Source organism: Cibotium barometz, chromosome 62 (assembly GCF_041138505.1).
Source record: "Cibotium barometz isolate CiBa-2024 chromosome 62, ASM4113850v1, whole genome shotgun sequence".
In the NCBI taxonomy this organism is placed as follows: Eukaryota; Viridiplantae; Streptophyta; class Polypodiopsida; order Cyatheales; family Cibotiaceae; genus Cibotium; species Cibotium barometz.
The window spans coordinates 33,675,100-33,685,243 of NC_141107.1; positions in this window are offsets into that span (position 1 = coordinate 33,675,100).

Here is a 10,144-nt window from a genome sequence, read left to right on the forward strand (position 1 = left end):
GGACCTATCAAGACATAACTAGGGTAACACCCTGGGGTCAGCAGCACTTTCGTTAACAATGTCCGCTTGGCCATGGTTATTGAAGCCTTGGGTTTGGGTCCCCGATACTACTGCGTCATGAGATCAAGACATCTTGAGTTTTCTGAGCGGGTCTTCTTACTGGCGTGTTTTCTTCCTCATCAGAAGATATGCCTTTACCCCGTTTTTGGCTTGCCTCTCAGAGGTCCTTTTGTTAGATCACCTCATACCACTGAGATAGGTGTGGCAATAACCAACAGAATTATTCCCATAGATGAGTTACCTTATACGTGCGCAGCTTGTGAGTGCTGCTTTTATGATCATATGATGGACGGGCTTATGGAAGTGTAAAGAGTTCTTCTATCTTTACTGTATATGTTCCAAGAATGAATAAAGTTTAAATCTTGTTCTTGTCTTGACCCTTACTCTCTTTGAGACTTTTTTAATTGGTGATTAATCTTAATTAAAAAATTTCTCTCAGTCTCATACTTGTGCATCTTGCAAAATTACCCCCAGTTTGCGAGATGAGGGCATCTCGTGTTTTTCAAGTGGGAGAGAATGTAAGATTCCTCCCCAGCCTCTCAAAATGTCCAGCATCTTCCCCTGTAATCAATCCCTCTTCAGAAATATAAAAGACTTGTTTCTAATTGTTTTAACCTAGAGAGAGAAAATATTCTAGAGAGAGAATATTCAGATTTTTAATATTTTTGGATAGAAAATTATCTCATCTTATTGAAATAAGTTCCGCTGAAACAGAAATTCAAAAAGAACTTTCCAATGTGCAATTGGAATTAATTGGAAATGGGTATAAAGGACCTTAGCCTAAGGGTCTAGATTTTCAGAAATTTTTGGATTATGGTCCAATTAAGGTTCCTATGGGCCAATAGCATCAATCCATGTGTAGGGAGGAGATAAATCCAATTTGTAAAAGAAGATACCCAAAAATGAGTAAATGCTCACATAAGATGAAGAGTTGAAAATGTACAAGGTTTATTAGTAAAAAACTATGAGCAATATTAAAAATATGAGATATTTTGGGTATAATGATTCCATTTTGACACATATGTAAGGAAGGGGAGTTCTTTAAAGGAGGTGCATATTTCACATAAGATGAAGAGTTGAAAATGTACAAGGTTTATTAGTAAAAAAACTATGAGCAATATTAAAAATATGAGATAATTGGGTATAATGATTCCATTTTGACACATATGTAAGGAAGGGGAGTTCTTTAAAGGAGGTGCATATTTCACATAAGATGAAGAGTTGAAAATGTACAAGGTTTATTAGTAAAAAACTATGAGCAATATTAAAAATATGAGATAATTGGGTATAATGATTCCATTTTGACACATATGTAAGGAAGGGGAGTTCTTTAAAGGAGGTGCATATTTCACATGCTTGAATGAGTTTTAAACTCATAAAAATTGAGATATTTCATCTCTCCTCTCTCCTCATTCAAGTCTAGTTCCAAAAAGTTAGCTTAACTGACCTAAAAATGGTCAAAAATTGACCAAACTGATTTGGAAAATTCTAGAATCAGTTTGTTTGGTTAGGAGCTCAATTTTTCCTATAAATAGAAGCCTCCCCCTTGTTGAAAAATATATAGTGTTTATGCATCGTTACTCTACTCCACCTAAGCCAAGAACTGTGAATTCATTAATAATTCACTAGTTTTTGGAGCTTCCCTCTTTCTTCAATCCCCATTAGTGGCTCCATCAACATACTTAACCAATTGATTGGTTGGGGGCCTCTACCGTGAACAAAGAATCAAGCAAATTGTAAGGTAAATGGTGAATTTTGATCTTTTCTATAATTCCTCAATGTTTCTCTCTTCTCAACCCCTCTCAAGCTTGAGAAGCTTAATTGGAATGGTTTTTGAATGCTATTGAAGTTAATTGATGAATGTTAGTGAAGAGTTACATAATTTGATGAATGCTATTGAAGTTAATTGATTAATGATAGTTAAGAATTACATAAATTTTCATTTATGCTTAATTCTAATGGTTTTTTATGTAATTTCTCTCTCTCACTCAAGAAATGGTCATACTCATGACCCATTCTCAATCCAAATGAAGCTTTTCATAAAGCTTTTCCTTAATCCAAGATTAAGCTATGCTTGAGGCCAAATTAATGGCTTTTTTCTATGCTTTTAGTTTATGTATATTGATGATTCAATCCATTATGGATTGATGATCCAATTAGAGACCATTCTAATTATTTTCTTAATGATAAGCTTTATCCCTTAGAAAAATTGAGATATGTCAGTCATAGCAGCGGAGCTATGGCAAAATTTTTATAAAAATTACGCATAAAATAATTTCATTCAAAGCATAAAAAGAGGACTTCCTACCATATTCTAGGAATTATCATCCTAGATTAATTGAAAGAATTTCATTGTACTCATGGAGAAATTGAATTTTTATATTATGCATAAAGGATAAGTTTTTATATCAAAAGTGTTACTTTTATCATTTTTAATTTCATGCATAGAAGTATGCATAATGGATAAATTTTTATATCAAAAGTGTTACTTTTAGCATATTGAATTTCATGCATAGGGATATGAAAAAAATGATTATTTTATTGTAAAAATATTTTTTTAATGATTATTTTATTGTAAAAGTGTTACTTTTATCACATTTGAAATTCTTGCATAGAGGTATGCATAAAAGATGATTATTATATTGTAAAAATGTTACTTTTATCATAATTGGATTTCATGCATAGAGTGCATAAAAGATATTTTTATACTAAAAGTGTGATTTTCATCATAAATAGATTTTATGCATAAATTAGATGCATAAGAGAAATTCTTTTATTCTAAAAGTGTAATTCCTACTAAATTGAATTTATACATAAGAAGATGCATAAAAGATTGATTTTAATTCAAAAGTGTCATTCTCGTCTAAATTGAATTTATGCATAAGAAGATGCATAAAAGATTGATTTTAATTCAAAAGTGTCATTCTCATCTAAAATGAATTTATGCATAGGAAGATGCATAAAAGATTGAATTTTAATTCAAAGTGTCATTCTCATTTAAAATAAGTTTATGCATAGGAAGATGCATAAAAGGTTGATTTTTATAAGTGTTAGTATCCTTAAATAGAATTTATGCATAATTAGATGCGTAAAGAAATTTTATATCAAATATAAGAATTCCCTTATATTCTATAAATAGATATGGGAAGGGATAGGATGCGATAAGAGATGTATGAGATGTGATAAGATGTGATAAGATGTATATGAGAAGAGTTATGATGTGATAAGATGAGTTAGGATGTGATAAGATGAGTTAAGATGTGATAAGAGACCTATGGGATGAGTTAGGATGTGATAAGATGAGTTAGATGTGATAAGAGACCTATCGGATGAGTTAGGATGTGATAAGATAAGTTAGATGTGATAAGAGACCTATGGGATGAATTAGGATGTGATAAGATGAGTTAAGATGTGATAAGAGACCTATGGGATGAGTTAGGATGTGATAAGATGAGTTAAGATGTGATAAGATGTGTATGGGATGAGGTAAGAAGTGTATGTGATGAGACAAGATGCATATGAGATGAGTTAGGATGTGATAAGATGAGTTAAGATGTGATAAGATGTGTATGGGATGAGATAAGAAGTGTATGAGATGAGATAAGATGTATATGGGTTGTGATAGGGCGAGAATGGATGTGATGTAAAAGAATAGATGTGAAGGCGTATGAGGCTATATGAATGGAAATGTAGAAATGGATGAATGTATGTGGATATAAGAATGTGAAAACGGATGTATATATGTAGATGTAGATGTATGGATGTGAATGTGATTATGGATGTGGGTGTATGCATGGAGATGTGGATGTATGGTTATGTATGTGGACGTGGATGTATGAATGAGAATGTGAAAATGGATGTATGCATGGATGTGTATGTAGAATAATGAACGTGAATGTGTATGGAAAATGAACGTGAATGTGTATGGAAAATGAACGTGAATGTGTATGGAAAATAATGTGTCGTCGATATGAGTAAATGGATGAAAATGAATACACATTGAATGGAATGTGGATTAAGTAAAGTGGATTGTAGAGGGATAATGTAGAAAGACGAGAGTTCAATATAGAAACTGTATTTTATGACTGTTTGTAAATGACTGTTTTATGTCAAGAATGCTGGGGAAGCATTTTGACCGTCTTGTGGATTAAGGTCATGGAGACCTAACTGATAAAGTTGCAACTGCTGACGGAGAGTCAATGGAGGACGTCTCGCGTAGCAAGGTCGATCGAGTTGACCAGCCTCGGTTCGATTTAAATGGTGAGCTTCCAGTACGGTGGATTAGGGACCAAGGAAGCGGCCTATGAGTGAAGCGCTAGGTCACCTGCGAAGGATCCTAGAGGGTGTTGACCATACGGTGATCAGGCTCTGGGTCGCGAAGATACCCACATGTGCGTCGTGGAAGATATTAGAACAAGGAGTAAGAGTTGTTTTCTGAAACCGGGCATGGATCTGGTTGATTGACCTTGCTAGTCCTCAACGGATGAGTCCATGGCTCTTTTATATGGATCTGTGGGTTGATCTTGCTGATCTTCCACGGAGATTCCATTCTATTATATGAATATATTGCCGGTTACTATGAGCTAGGAACTATGGAAAAGGCCCCTGAGCGAACAGGTGGTGAGCGTTCTGGTTGCCAATGATGCCATAAGTATACGGATGAATAAATGACTGGAAATAAGGATTCAACCAAAGACTGAGGATTGTCATCAGTGACATAATGGTTTCATTAAAGGATTGTTCTGATGCTAAGAAAAAGGCAATTTCATATTGGGTGTGTAAGTGGTGTGACTAGTTTTATGTTTGCATGAACTTCCGGCTAGGGAGCCTTGGAACTCTTTTTCCTTGGTACCCGGGACAAAACCTAACCAAATTCTTAATTGGATCCCATGACTACATTGGTTAGGCGGTTGGCTACTAACCCATGGGACTGGATGGGGTTAGGCTGGACTGATGGATCCGTAAATCGAGATTTAATTTCTATTATTACGATAGATGAAGTAAATCCCGGATAGTCATTATTCTATGGATAGGAATCAACGGCTGTGCCTCTTGATGGGGAAAAAAGCGTTGATCCCAATGATCCAAGTGCAAGTTTCTTCCTTGATCTGACCAAGTACCGTTAGAAGTGCAGTCGGATCAGTTTGATCAGTAATGATCTTGACTACGTTAGAGTAAAGAGTTATCCTGGTGAAATCGCCCGTGCTTTCCAGGTAAAGGAAGTTTTTCCGGTTTTGGTTTTGGACAAACCGACGGATTAGTCTCTTGTCCGGATATCCGTGGGTGAGGCCCCAAGTGTGAGACCCCTAACTGCGCACGATGTGCTACTTCCGCTGCTAGTACCCTGAATCCGTTACGCGCGGTGGAGACCGGGACCTCACAATTGGTATCAGAGCGAAATTGAAAGCTAATAAAGATAATTAAATTCTTATCTGAAATTGGTAATAAGAATTCAGAAACAGCATTTTCATAATGTATTTTCATTCCGTAAGCTTCTTTAATGAAGAAATTTTAATTAAAGAAATTGTTTTTATGGATGGAAGTTTCCCATTTATCTGGTATTCCCGACCTCACCCAGTCTCAAGATATGATTGCATTTGCCTTCGAGAATCTCATCTCTTCTGCTTCAACACGAACAAGCCGAGCAAGACTCGCACGCCATTTCGAGGAATTATATTTTCCTAACCTAGTGGAGAGACAACAGCATAAGTGGTTTGCAGGGCTATATATCCACGCCTCTTGCAACCGGCGTGCAATGCTGAGGCAGAACCTCTCATCGGCCATGATTTTGATAAAGCTGAAGATGACGCGTGGTGTCATTCTATATCTTTCAATGCCTCAAAATTTCAGACTTGCTTGCCGAGTTTATAGACACTTAAGTCGATTTATCCCTAAGGAGAAAATAATAGCTCCCTTCGCAATTAGAGAAATTACCGCCAGTTTGCGAGATGAGGGCATCTCGCGTTTTTCAAGTGGGAGAGAATGTAAGATTCCTCCCCAGCCTCTCAAAATGTCCAGCATCTTCCCTTGTAATCAATCCCTCTTCAGAAATATAAAAGACTTGTTTCTAATTGTTTTAACCTAGAGAGAGAAAATATTTTAGAGAGAGAATATTCAAATTTTTAATATTTTTGGATAGAAAATTATCTCATCTTATTGAAATAAGTTCCGCTGAAACAGAAATTCAAAAAGAACTTTCCAATGTGCAATTGGAATTAATTGGAAATGGGTATAAAGAACCTTAGCCTAAGGGTCTAGATTTTCAGAAATTTTTGGATTATGGTCCAATTAAGGTTCCTATGGGCCAATAGCATCAATCCATGTGTAGGGAGGAGATAAATCCAATTTGTAAAAGAAGATACCCAAAAATGAGTAAATGCTCACATAAGATGAAGAGTTGAAAATGTACAAGGTTTATTAGTAAAAAACTATGAGCAATATTAAAAATATGAGATATTTTGGGTATAATGATTCCATTTTGACACATATGTAAGGAAGGGGAGTTCTTTAAAGGAGGTGCATATTTCACATAAGATGAAGAGTTGAAAATGTACAAGGTTTATTAGTAAAAAAACTATGAGCAATATTAAAAATATGAGATAATTGGGTATAATGATTCCATTTTGACACATATGTAAGGAAGGGGAGTTCTTGAAAGGAGGTGCATATTTCACATAAGATGAAGAGTTGAAAATGTACAAGGTTTATTAGTAAAAAACTATGAGCAATATTAAAAATATGAGATAATTGGGTATAATGATTCCATTTTGACACATATGTAAGGAAGGGGAGTTCTTTAAAGGAGGTGCATATTTCACATAAGATGAAGAGTTGAAAATGTACAAGGTTTATTAGTAAAAAACTATGAGCAATATTAAAAATATGAGATAATTGGGTATAATGATTCCATTTTGACACATATGTAAGGAAGGGGAGTTCTTTAAAGGAGGTGCATATTTCACATGCTTGAATGAGTTTTAAACTCATAAAAATTGAGATATTTCATCTCTCCTCTCTCCTCATTCAAGTCTAGTTCCAAAAAGTTAGCTTAACTGACCTAAAAATGGTCAAAAATTGACCAAACAAATTTGAAAAATTCTAGAATCAGTTTGTTTGGTTAGGAGCTCAATTTTTCCTATAAATAGAAGCCTCCCCCTTGTTGAAAAATATATAGTGTTTATGCATCGTTACTCTACTCCACCTAAGCCAAGAACTATGAATTCATTAATAATTCACTAGTTTTTGGAGCTTCCCTCTTTCTTCAATCCCCATTAGTGGCTCCATCAACATACTTAACCAATTGATTGGTTGGGGGCCTCTACCGTGAACAAAGAATCAAGCAAATTGTAAGGTAAATGGTGAATTTTGATCTTTTCTATAATTCCTCAATGTTTCTCTCTTCTCAACCCCTCTCAAGCTTGAGAAGCTTAATTGGAATGGTTTTTGAATGCTATTGAAGTTAATTGATGAATGTTAGTGAAGAGTTACATAATTTGATGAATGCTATTGAAGTTAATTGATTAATGATAGTTAAGAATTACATAAATTTCCATTTATGCTTAATTCTAATGGTTTTTTATGTAATTTCTCTCTCTCACTCAAGAAATGGTCATACTCATGACCCATTCTCAATCCAAATGAAGCTTTTCATAAAGCTTTTCCTTAATCCAAGATTAAGCTATGCTTGAGGCCAAATTAATGGCTTTTTTCTATGCTTTTAGTTTATGTATATTGATGATTCAATCCATTATGGATTGATGATCCAATTAGAGACCATTCTAATTATTTTCTTAATGATAAGCTTTATCCCTTAGAAAAATTGAGATATGTCAGTCATAGCAGCGGAGCTATGGCAAAATTTTTATAAAAATTACGCATAAAATAATTTCATTCAAAGCATAAAAAGAGGACTTCCTACCATATTCTAGGAATTATCATCCTAGATTAATTGAAAGAATTTCATTGTAATCATGGAGAAATTGAATTTTTATATTATGCATAAAGGATAAGTTTTTATATCAAAAGTGTTACTTTTATCATTTTTAATTTCATGCATAGAAGTATGCATAATGGATAAATTTTTATATCAAAAGTGTTACTTTTAGCATATTGAATTTCATGCATAGGGATATGAAAAAAAATAATTATTTTATTATAAAAATATTTTTTTAATGATTATTTTATTGTAAAAGTGTTGCTTTTATCACATTTGAAATTCTTGCATAGAGGTATGCATAAAAGATGATTATTATATTGTAAAAATGTTACTTTTATCATAATTGGATTTCATGCATAGAGTTATGCATAAAAGATATTTTTATACTAAAAGTGTGATTTTCATCATAAATAGATTTTATGCATAAATTAGATGCATAAGAGAAATTCTTTTATTCTAAAAGTGTAATTCCTACTAAATTGAATTTATGCATAAGAAGATGCATAAAAGATTGATTTTAATTCAAAAGTGTCATTCTCGTCTAAATTGAATTTATGCATTAGAAGATGCATAAAAGATTGATTTTAATTCAAAAGTGTCATTCTCATCTAAAATGAATTTATGCATAGGAAGATGCATAAAAGATTGAATTTTAATTCAAAGTGTCATTCTCATTTAAAATAAATTTATGCATAGGAAGATGCATAAAAGATTGATTTTTATAAGTGTTAGTATCCTTAAATGGAATTTATGCATAATTAGATGCGTAAAGAAATTTTATATCAAATATAAGAATTTCCTTATATTCTATAAATAGATATGGGAAGGGATACGATGCGATAAGAGATGTATGAGATGTGATAAGATGTATATGAGAAGAGTTATGATGTGATAAGATGAGTTAGGATATGATAAGATGAGTTAAGATGTGATAAGAGACCTATGGGATGAGTTAGGATGTGATAAGATGAGTTAAGATGTGATAAGAGACCTATGGGATGAGTTAGGATGTGATAAGATGAGTTAAGATGTGATAAGATGTGTATGGGATGAGGTAAGAAGTGTATGTGATGAGACAAGATGCATATGAGATGAGTTAGGATGATGTGATAAGATGAGTTAAGATGTGATAAGATGTGTATGGGATGAGATAAGAAGTGTATGAGATGAGATAAGATGTATATGGGTTGTGATAGGGCGAGAATGGATGTGATGTAAAAGAATAGATGTGAAGGCGTATGAGGCTATATGAATGGAAATGTAGAAATGGATGAATGTATGTGGATATAAGAATGTGAAAACGGATGTATATATGTAGATGTAGATGTATGGATGTGAATGTGATTATGGATGTGGATGTATGCATAGAGATGTGGATGTATGGTTATGTATGTGGATGTGGATGTATGAATGAGAATGTGAAAATGGATGTATGCATGGATGTGTATGTAGAATAATGAACGTGAATGTGTATGGAAAATGAACGTGAATGTGTATGGAAAATAATGTGTCGTCGATATGAGTAAATGGATGAAAATGAATACACATTGAATGGAATGTGGATTAAGTAAAGTGGATTGTGGAGGGATAATGTAGAAAGACAAGAGTTCAATATAGAAACTGTATTTTATGACTATTTGTAAATGACTGTTTTATGTCAAGAATGCTGGGGAAGCATTTTGACCGTCTGGTGGATTAAGGTCATGGAGACCTAACTGATAAAGTTGCAACTGCTGACGGAGAGTCAATGGAGGACGTCTCGCGTAGCAAGGTCGGTCGAGTTGACCAGCCTCGGTTCGATTTAAATGGTGAGCTTCCGGTACGGTGGATTAGGGACCAAGGAAGCGGCCTATGAGTGAAGCGCTAGGTCACCTGCGAAGGATCCTAGAGGGTGCTGACCATACGGTGCTCAGGCTCTGGGTCGTCGAAGATACCCACACGTGCATCGTGGAAGATATTAGAACAAGGAGTAAGAGTTGTTTTCTAAAACCGGGCATGGATCTGGTTGATTGACCTTGCTGTCCCCAACGGATGAGTCCATGCCTCTTTTATATGGATCTGTGGGTTGATCTTGCTGATCTTCCACGGAGATTCCATTCTATTATATGAATATATTGCCGGTTACTATGAGCTAGGAACTATGGAAAA